The following is a 7,945-nucleotide window of genomic DNA, read 5'->3' as shown; positions in this document are numbered from 1 at the left end:
TTGATCTTCCGAAATATTGCATTCGACGGTGCTTTTTCCAGCAGAATCTCGGCTCCGGTGCTTGATCTCCAAATAATCATGAAACATGCAAAATAGATGAAATAACATAAGTATTGTGTCCCAATATGAAATGTATCAATGAATAACAGCAAATTATGATATAAAATAGTGATGCAATTTGGACGTATCACCAGCCTCTTCAACATCAGGATCGCCTGATGTATGAATACAGCGGCCGCGACGACACAATGCGCGCCTCTAAGGACAACCTTTCATCCGACGCCCTGGACAAGCGGATCCGGGTAATGATCAAGATTCCACATGACGTTCGCACTCAAGTGTGCAATCTTGACATACACACGGGTGGCGCCGGCATCGCGGTAAGTCTTCCGACTAATCATCAGTTCCCTTTATCTTCGTATGTTCAGCTTGAAGCCCTCGAGGAGAAAGATCTCGGAACCCTGACCCGGGTTCTGCACTTCGGCAACACAAACCCGGAGGCCGCGTCTAACGCGGAGGCTCCTGATCCCGTCAAGCGGAAGAGAGGCTCATAAAACTTGCGCGCAAGGCTCCCAACACCGCGGCCACCCGAAAGGCCGAGAAGGAGAAGCAGCGCCTCAAACAGATTGATACCAGCAAAAACTCGCAACCCAACATCGAGCAGTTCTTCCTTACATCTGGGTAAGTGCTTAGCTTCCGACTAACCTTATGTTTGCAACTTAACTCAAAATGCTAAGTGTTATGCTCTCTCTTGTCGTGCAGTAAAAGTTCCGGAAGCAAGCCCCCCAAGAAGAAGTCCAAGCCTTCGCCTGCCTCAATGCCTATTACACCGGAAGTGGAGGTTCCGCCTAAAGCCACCTCGTCTGTAGCTCCGAATCCGAAGGATGTCATCCACATCTATGATATTCCGGAAGAACCGGCTGCATAATCCGGCAAAGGCGCCTCCTCATCCCAGCCTCCGCCTGAAGAGCCCGAAACTACCTCGGCTGAAGCTACGACTAATGATTCCAAAAAGAAATTGTTGCTGAGCGGTGCGACCGGTACGCCCCAAACGCACCCGCATCTGTTTCCGATGCTTCAAAAGATTCCCCTACCACAACGTCATGCGGAGATGACCAATTTAATGAATAAAGTGTGGGGGAATCCGGAGACGGATCAACAAGATCTGATGACACTCGAAGACAATCTTCGGGTCTTCTTTGCTAAGCACAAAGCCGTGCTCCAGGTAATACAAGCCCCCAAGCATCGGTTTAGAATTTTCCGAGTAACATTTGTGAATCGATGCTTCAACTGTATCATTTCAATTGGATCTTAGAGGAAACTTGAAATTTCACAGCACAAGAACTTTTAACTTCGCGTCCAGCCCCCCAGGTTTTAAATTTCCATCTAACCATTCCTAGTTGCTTCATAGAACACCCGTAAACTGCATGAAGATCTGCGTACGCTGGTGCTGGAGCAGAAGACGGAGATCGATAGGTTGTACAAGAAGGAGGCGGAGGACCAGAAGGCAATCGCGGTCCTTGAAACTTGTTTGAAAAACAACGAGGGTAAGGGCTCCGACTTGTTTAAAGTTTCTGAACGCACTCTTTGTTATTTGAACATGTCTTTGTTATTTATTTTGATCTTGCTTGCCGCCTTACAGAACAACTTGCCAAGAGCCCCTCCATCGACTCCATCTCCGCCGAGCTCGAAGTGCTAAAGACCGAGCATGCATCCCTCGAGAAGTTCCTCAAGGAGTCCTCCGAGAAAGAAACCAAGGCCAAGAGGGAACTGGAGGAGAAGCATGCAACGGCTATCTCGGAGCTGGCCGAGAAGCTGAAGATGAGAAACCAAAGAGTTAAAAATCTCGTGTCTAAGGCGAAGGCTTACGAGGTGGAGGTTGCGATCTCGAAGGCTGAAGAACTGGAGGAGAAGCATGCAAAGGCTATCTCGAAGGCTTACCCGCACTTCGATCATTGACAGGATGACGAATGTGGCACCCCCGGGATCAGGGTTAGACAGATACCAGATCTTCGTCTGACATAAGCCTAACCTAGAGCTCGAGAGACTACAGTGAGAGAATCGGTAACACAACAGTGACTCTACGACTCAAAGAGGTTATACAAGCTCATAACTGAGCGAAGAACCAAAGCATTACAAGCAGAGGTCACTGACCTGACATACATCAATCAACGGAAGTGAAGTTCTGCTATTAGACATAGCAAGATAGCAAAAGGCCTAAGAGGCCAGGAGCATAACGGCGACGTCCCGGCCCATAGATTCCGGGCTGCCACACGGGAACCCCAAGCTACTCGTCGATGTCGACTAGAAACCACCATCCGTTGGAGCGACTTCGTCTGAAACAAAAGCATGCAAAGCTGAGTACAGGGACTCAGCAAGACTTAGTACAACCTTTTAGCAAAGCGGGTATGCGGGCTTTCTGTGGAGCTTCTTTCGCGTAAAGCCAGTTTTCCTTTAATAAACAGGAGGGAGAAGAAGCTCGACTACTCAGAACCTTTAAAAGGGGATAAGAGAGCGACATCTCTATCTCTGTTGATCATCATATTGTATCCACCAATCTTCATCAGCTCGAACCACTATCCTCGGATCACCCCCTCAACACCCGGAGAAGGTGTCCGTAAACACACATTGTTTGCCAAGTTTTACGATTAGGTTCATGTTGTCTATGATCACAGAATCCATTCCCAAGTCGTCCGTAACCGTGGACACGGCTTTTCGAAAAGATTTAACCCTGCAGGGGTGCACAACTTTACCCACACGTACCAACCGACTCTTAGTGCCAGATCATAAGCTCTCTTCCTTGGAAAGCCGGCAGAGGGTGGTTGACCACGACCTTTACCTTGCTGTCGCCGAGACCATGAGTCACGCGCTAAGGATTGTTCCGCCGTAACGGGTCAAGTCCCGAAGTCGGTCCTTAACGATGTGAGGCGAGGTGGGTTTCCCCAGGGACTCTAACCCCAGCCACCACGGCCACGCTTACCTACCTGTATGCTATGCACCTTTTCACAAACATTTTCGATGCATATGTCCAAATAACACGCAAACTATGTGACTCATGGAATCTACTAGGCAAGTTAGTGAGTCGAGAGGGTACCATAATAGGGCCTCGTGTGGTTGTACGCTCGGTCTTGGTTCAAGAGGCGAGAACTCGGTTCCTAGGGTCGGCGTAGAACGAAACAACCCACCACATCCCAATGTGGCCTCTCGTCCGAGCCTTTAATCATGTTTAACAACATCTCTATACTTACCACGTCAACCTCGTCATGCTAGTTTCATTTCATTGTATGGCTCCGGTCCGAAGACCGGAGTAGTAGCGTAACAAACTAAGCATGGCTAAGCATAAAGATATAAAAGCTCTAGCGATGCACACATGCCAAATCTAGTTATGCTAGGAGCAATGGTATCAGGGATTTGAGGCTACAAGGATGGAACATGCATCAGATAGGATAACTCTACCTATCGATAAAAGAAAGTTGAATCGCATGCAATATGTAGGAACCAGAAGTAAAAGCATTTCAAAAACATATATGAACCAGGCTAGGGCTTGCCTTTGTCCCTGACAAACCGAAGTGGATCTTCGATAACCCTTTACTTGACTTGTTTGTCGTAGGATGAGTATTGATCTTCAGTGTTGTTGATCTTCGTCGTCTCGGACTCGTGCGCTATCGATCGCGAAGAAGCAAATACTATAAAGAGAGAAATAACAATCAACACATGGCATAGATGCAATGCGCATTCAAAGATGATGATATGTCAAATTAATGGAATTGAGTAAACCCTAGATGCATCATCAGATTAAAGGGGTTCCAGGCATCGGACACCGCCATATGAGAGGGGTGTATTTAGGGTTTTATACTAAGCTCCACAATTAATGGGTTCAAACATGTATGAGACATGTATAAACAAATAGGAAATGTTTTTCTGATCAAATTGATATATAAATTTGTATTTTTCTGAATTAATATAAATTACTTATGAAATACTGAAATAAACAGAAAACAGAAAAGGCTTTATTGCGTCATGCTGACGTCATGATGACGTCAGCACGACCTTGAGCTCGCAGGTGGAGCATCAATCGGCCGATTGAGGCCGCAATAGGGCGCGCGGGCAGGGGCAAACGACGCGGGGCGAAGCGAGGAACCATTTGATGGTGGCGCCGCCCGCTAATTGTCGCCGAGCGACGCCGGCGACGAGCTCACGCGGCGGCCGAGCAGGTGGTGTGTGGCGACGGCGCTACGGAGGGCTAGGGAGGAAGGCGAGGCCACCAGGGGAACCGCCTGCTCACCGTGATGCTCGTGGTGGCGACGGCGAGGCAAGGGGAGGCCGGAGTCGCCGGCGAGAGGCGGTGGCCGGCGGCGCAGACGGTGCCCGATTCCGGCGATTCGGGGCTCCCCGGCTTGCGTGCGTTGGCGAGGAGGATGCAGACGTCGAGGCGGAGCTGATGGTGGTGGCGGTTGGGCGCGGGGGTGCCGGGAACGGCGGCGACGGCGAGCGGCCGGCGCGGCTAGGGTTTGGTTCGGCGCTCACAGAGAGAGGGAAAAAAAAAAAAAAGAGCGCGCGAGGGTGGGGAGAGGATGAAGATGAGAGGGAGAGAGGGGGTGGAGCGAGGGCGCAGGACATCTCCTGGCCAGGGGCGGCGACGAGCAGGAGGTGGCGTCGGCGAGCACACAGGTGCTGCCACGCACCTGCTTGAGGTAGAAGACAAGGGCAAAATTTGCCCATAACCCCCTAGTGTTTGAGTATTTTTCTGAAAATTAGAAACAGGGCAGGATTTGGGGATATTTGGGGTATTTTGACCCAAATTTCAAGGGGGGTTTTGCAAAGAATTTTGTTAGAGAAAAATACAACATTTGCAACTTTGTTTCAAACCATTTTGGTGTAAAATTTTCTCAAATTAAATGCAAATGCATGCATGCTTATGAACAACTTAGCAACAAAATTGGATTAACAAACATGGGATGTTACAACTCTACCCCCCTTACAAGAATCTCGTCCCCGAGATTCCTAAGGTAGGAAAAGAGAAGGTAACAAGGACTATGATGGTCTTCAACGAGCTTGTTGATACCACGCCGATCTTCTTTGTTGAGGAAGTTCATCCACGAAACCATGAAGAAGTTGGCCCACATCACCATGAAGAGCTCTTCATTTTGCTTTCTTCAATCTAAAGAAAAGAGGGAATAACTCTGGACGATGGATCTTTACAAAGATCGAGTATCTCATAGTTAACTCATGGTCTTGAGCTAACAAACATGAAACACGTCAAGGTAACGGAGGAGACGACAGAAGTTTCAAATTTGGTAGGCAATTGCTCCACGCTTGACAAGATTATGAAGGGACAAGGTAGCAAGGAGTTAAAGCTGCCTTTGATACCATGACAAGGCACTCTTAGAGAGGGTGACTCGTAGAAGCATAGAAGATTACCAACCTGAGCTACTTTGAATTTAAGAATCATAGTCACTCTTCGGGTAGGATACATGAAACGATTGTTGTCTACTCAAAAGGCTAGGGCCTAGATGATCGACGAATTCACACAGACATGTGAATTGATTAGAACTTCGGGTATAAACAACAGGAAGGGGATGAGCACTAGATAGTGAAGTGTCAATGATCACCGGGAGTGAAATTTGTCCTAACGGAATGGTTGTCACCGGAGAAATGATTTCGAGGGATTGACCGAGAGACATTTACCAACTCTGCTTATAAGGTTCTTCTTGAGGTTCTAGACACCAATATTAGGCTATTTACTAGCCTTCAAATAGGTCATCAAGTGAAGGTCAGACTTCAGAATTGAAAAGACATCATAAGGGCAACTCCTAGAATAAGTCGCACAAGATCCTTATGGAGAGTGGTTATTCTTGATGATTCAAGAATCTTGACATTAGACCTTCCAACTAATTGTGTTAACCAGGACATCAATCTTGTCGGATGTACAAAGAGACCTATGTCGAAAATCCTTGAGAAACACTAACCATCATTGCCGCTTGAGATTCAGCTTAGGTTAGGTGTGAAGATATTTCAGACTCAGAATGTACGAATAGAAATTGCAACAGCTACCACCAAGGTAAAGTTGCTAGATTCTCAAGATATAGACTATAATGTCAAGCTCCAAAAGATTGAGCCAGATTGCGTAATCCATATGGTTGTGACTGCCAGAGGCAATTGCACGCATATGAACTTGCAATGTAACACCTTTGAGTCATTGTGGGGACATCAAAGAAGATAATGAAGTTATTAAGCTTCTTCTCTTTGAACAAACCAGTCAGTGGCTTGGTGTGCATAGAGAAACTTTTCAAGGAATGGAGGTAACAACCTTCCATCTCAAGAATACTTCGCACATGCCTGACCGACTTGCGATGATTCCCGAGGATAACAAAGGGAACTCGACTCAGATCCACGGCGACATCTTTCAGCAAGTGCACGTGAACTAGAGAATGTCACTTCCAACATCCAGAACACATACTTCATGATAACACGAATATGGTTCTCAAAAGTTTCCAACATTAGTGCCACTTGTCCAATATGAACCTCTTTAAACATGGAGAAAATAAGGATGTCATCGATGGGCTCAACAACAAACTTATCAAGATACTCCGATGAGGGATTCACAAGTTGCATGAACAAGGCAGAAGTATTGGTCAGACCAATGGACATGAAGGTATACTCAGACGAGACACCATGGGTATAAGCATCATCAAGATAGTCCTTGGTACTGAGTTTGATTTAACGATAGCCCAAGCTCAAATCAAATATGGGAAAGATAGCATATCCATAAAGGAGATACTTTCTGACTTCAACTCGAACAAAACTAGACATCCCTTTATGAAGGAACAAAGTTGGATAGACCTTTTGTCTTTCAACTCTCCAAGTTGTTGTTTAAGTTCAAACAACTAGTCCAGGGTTATCCAATACGGTTTCTTGGAGAAAGGAGTAGTTCACAAAACTAACTTACTCATGAACTCGATAACACAGTCATGTGGAAACATGGCGATACTTCTAGAAAGACATCCAGAATATCACGCACCACCGGTATACCACTGAATTCGAGAGGGGATCTCGCTTTACAAAGCAACCGATGTGGTCTTGAGAGCTTTAGCATAAACCTAACTCTTTGACCGAAGATGTGCCTGAATAAATGGACTTGGCAACACGATCAAACTTCGCTTAGTAATTGGGGAACCAATCATGCTAAGGATGACACAAACGTCCTTGGATTTCAAAGCAATAAGAATTGCTAAGAATCTTAGATAGCCACATCAATAGGTACACCCCAACATTCCCAAGCACGGACAGCTCGGAGGAAGGGCGAGTAAAGATATGTAAGACCATCACTTCATCAATAAGGCCATGAGACTCAGCACGACCTCATGATATAAAAGAGGGTGATACTCTATGGTAGAACAGAACAGAAGCTAACGAGGCTTCATAATCTGCGGATTACAACACTTTGATCAAGTCTTAAATGGACGAGGTACTGGAGTTTGTTTCTCCTGACATACCAAAGTGAAATGTCTTGACGAACCACAAGAATAATATACACTGGAGAACACCAATGCACATTTACAACTTGGCTGATAGATAGTAGACAAAGGTCGGAAAGCAACTAAAGAGAAAGAACACTATCAGGTTCAGAATTCCTGAGAGGTAGATGCACAAGTTAACACTTCGTCAAACTTATGCTGAAAAGGGAGGTGTGGCAAAGTCACGGACATAGATGCAAGACTCACAAAGAGAACTCTTGTCGTGATCCATTTGGTTCAGTGAAAGAACCTCTGCGATAACTAGTGGAAGGGAAAGATCTTTATTGCCGCAATTCAACACGACAATAACCACAAGCTTGAAGGCTAGCTTGATTTGAATTTAGCCATCCCGGTGTAATGTTTGATCATTAACACCAGTGTTCAATGGCATGGATCTTGGGTTAAAGGCCAGCTTCATATACTAAGAT

This window comes from Lolium rigidum, chromosome 7, assembly GCF_022539505.1.
Source record: "Lolium rigidum isolate FL_2022 chromosome 7, APGP_CSIRO_Lrig_0.1, whole genome shotgun sequence".
In the NCBI taxonomy this organism is placed as follows: Eukaryota; Viridiplantae; Streptophyta; class Magnoliopsida; order Poales; family Poaceae; genus Lolium; species Lolium rigidum.
Note: the sequence above shows the minus strand (reverse complement) of the source record.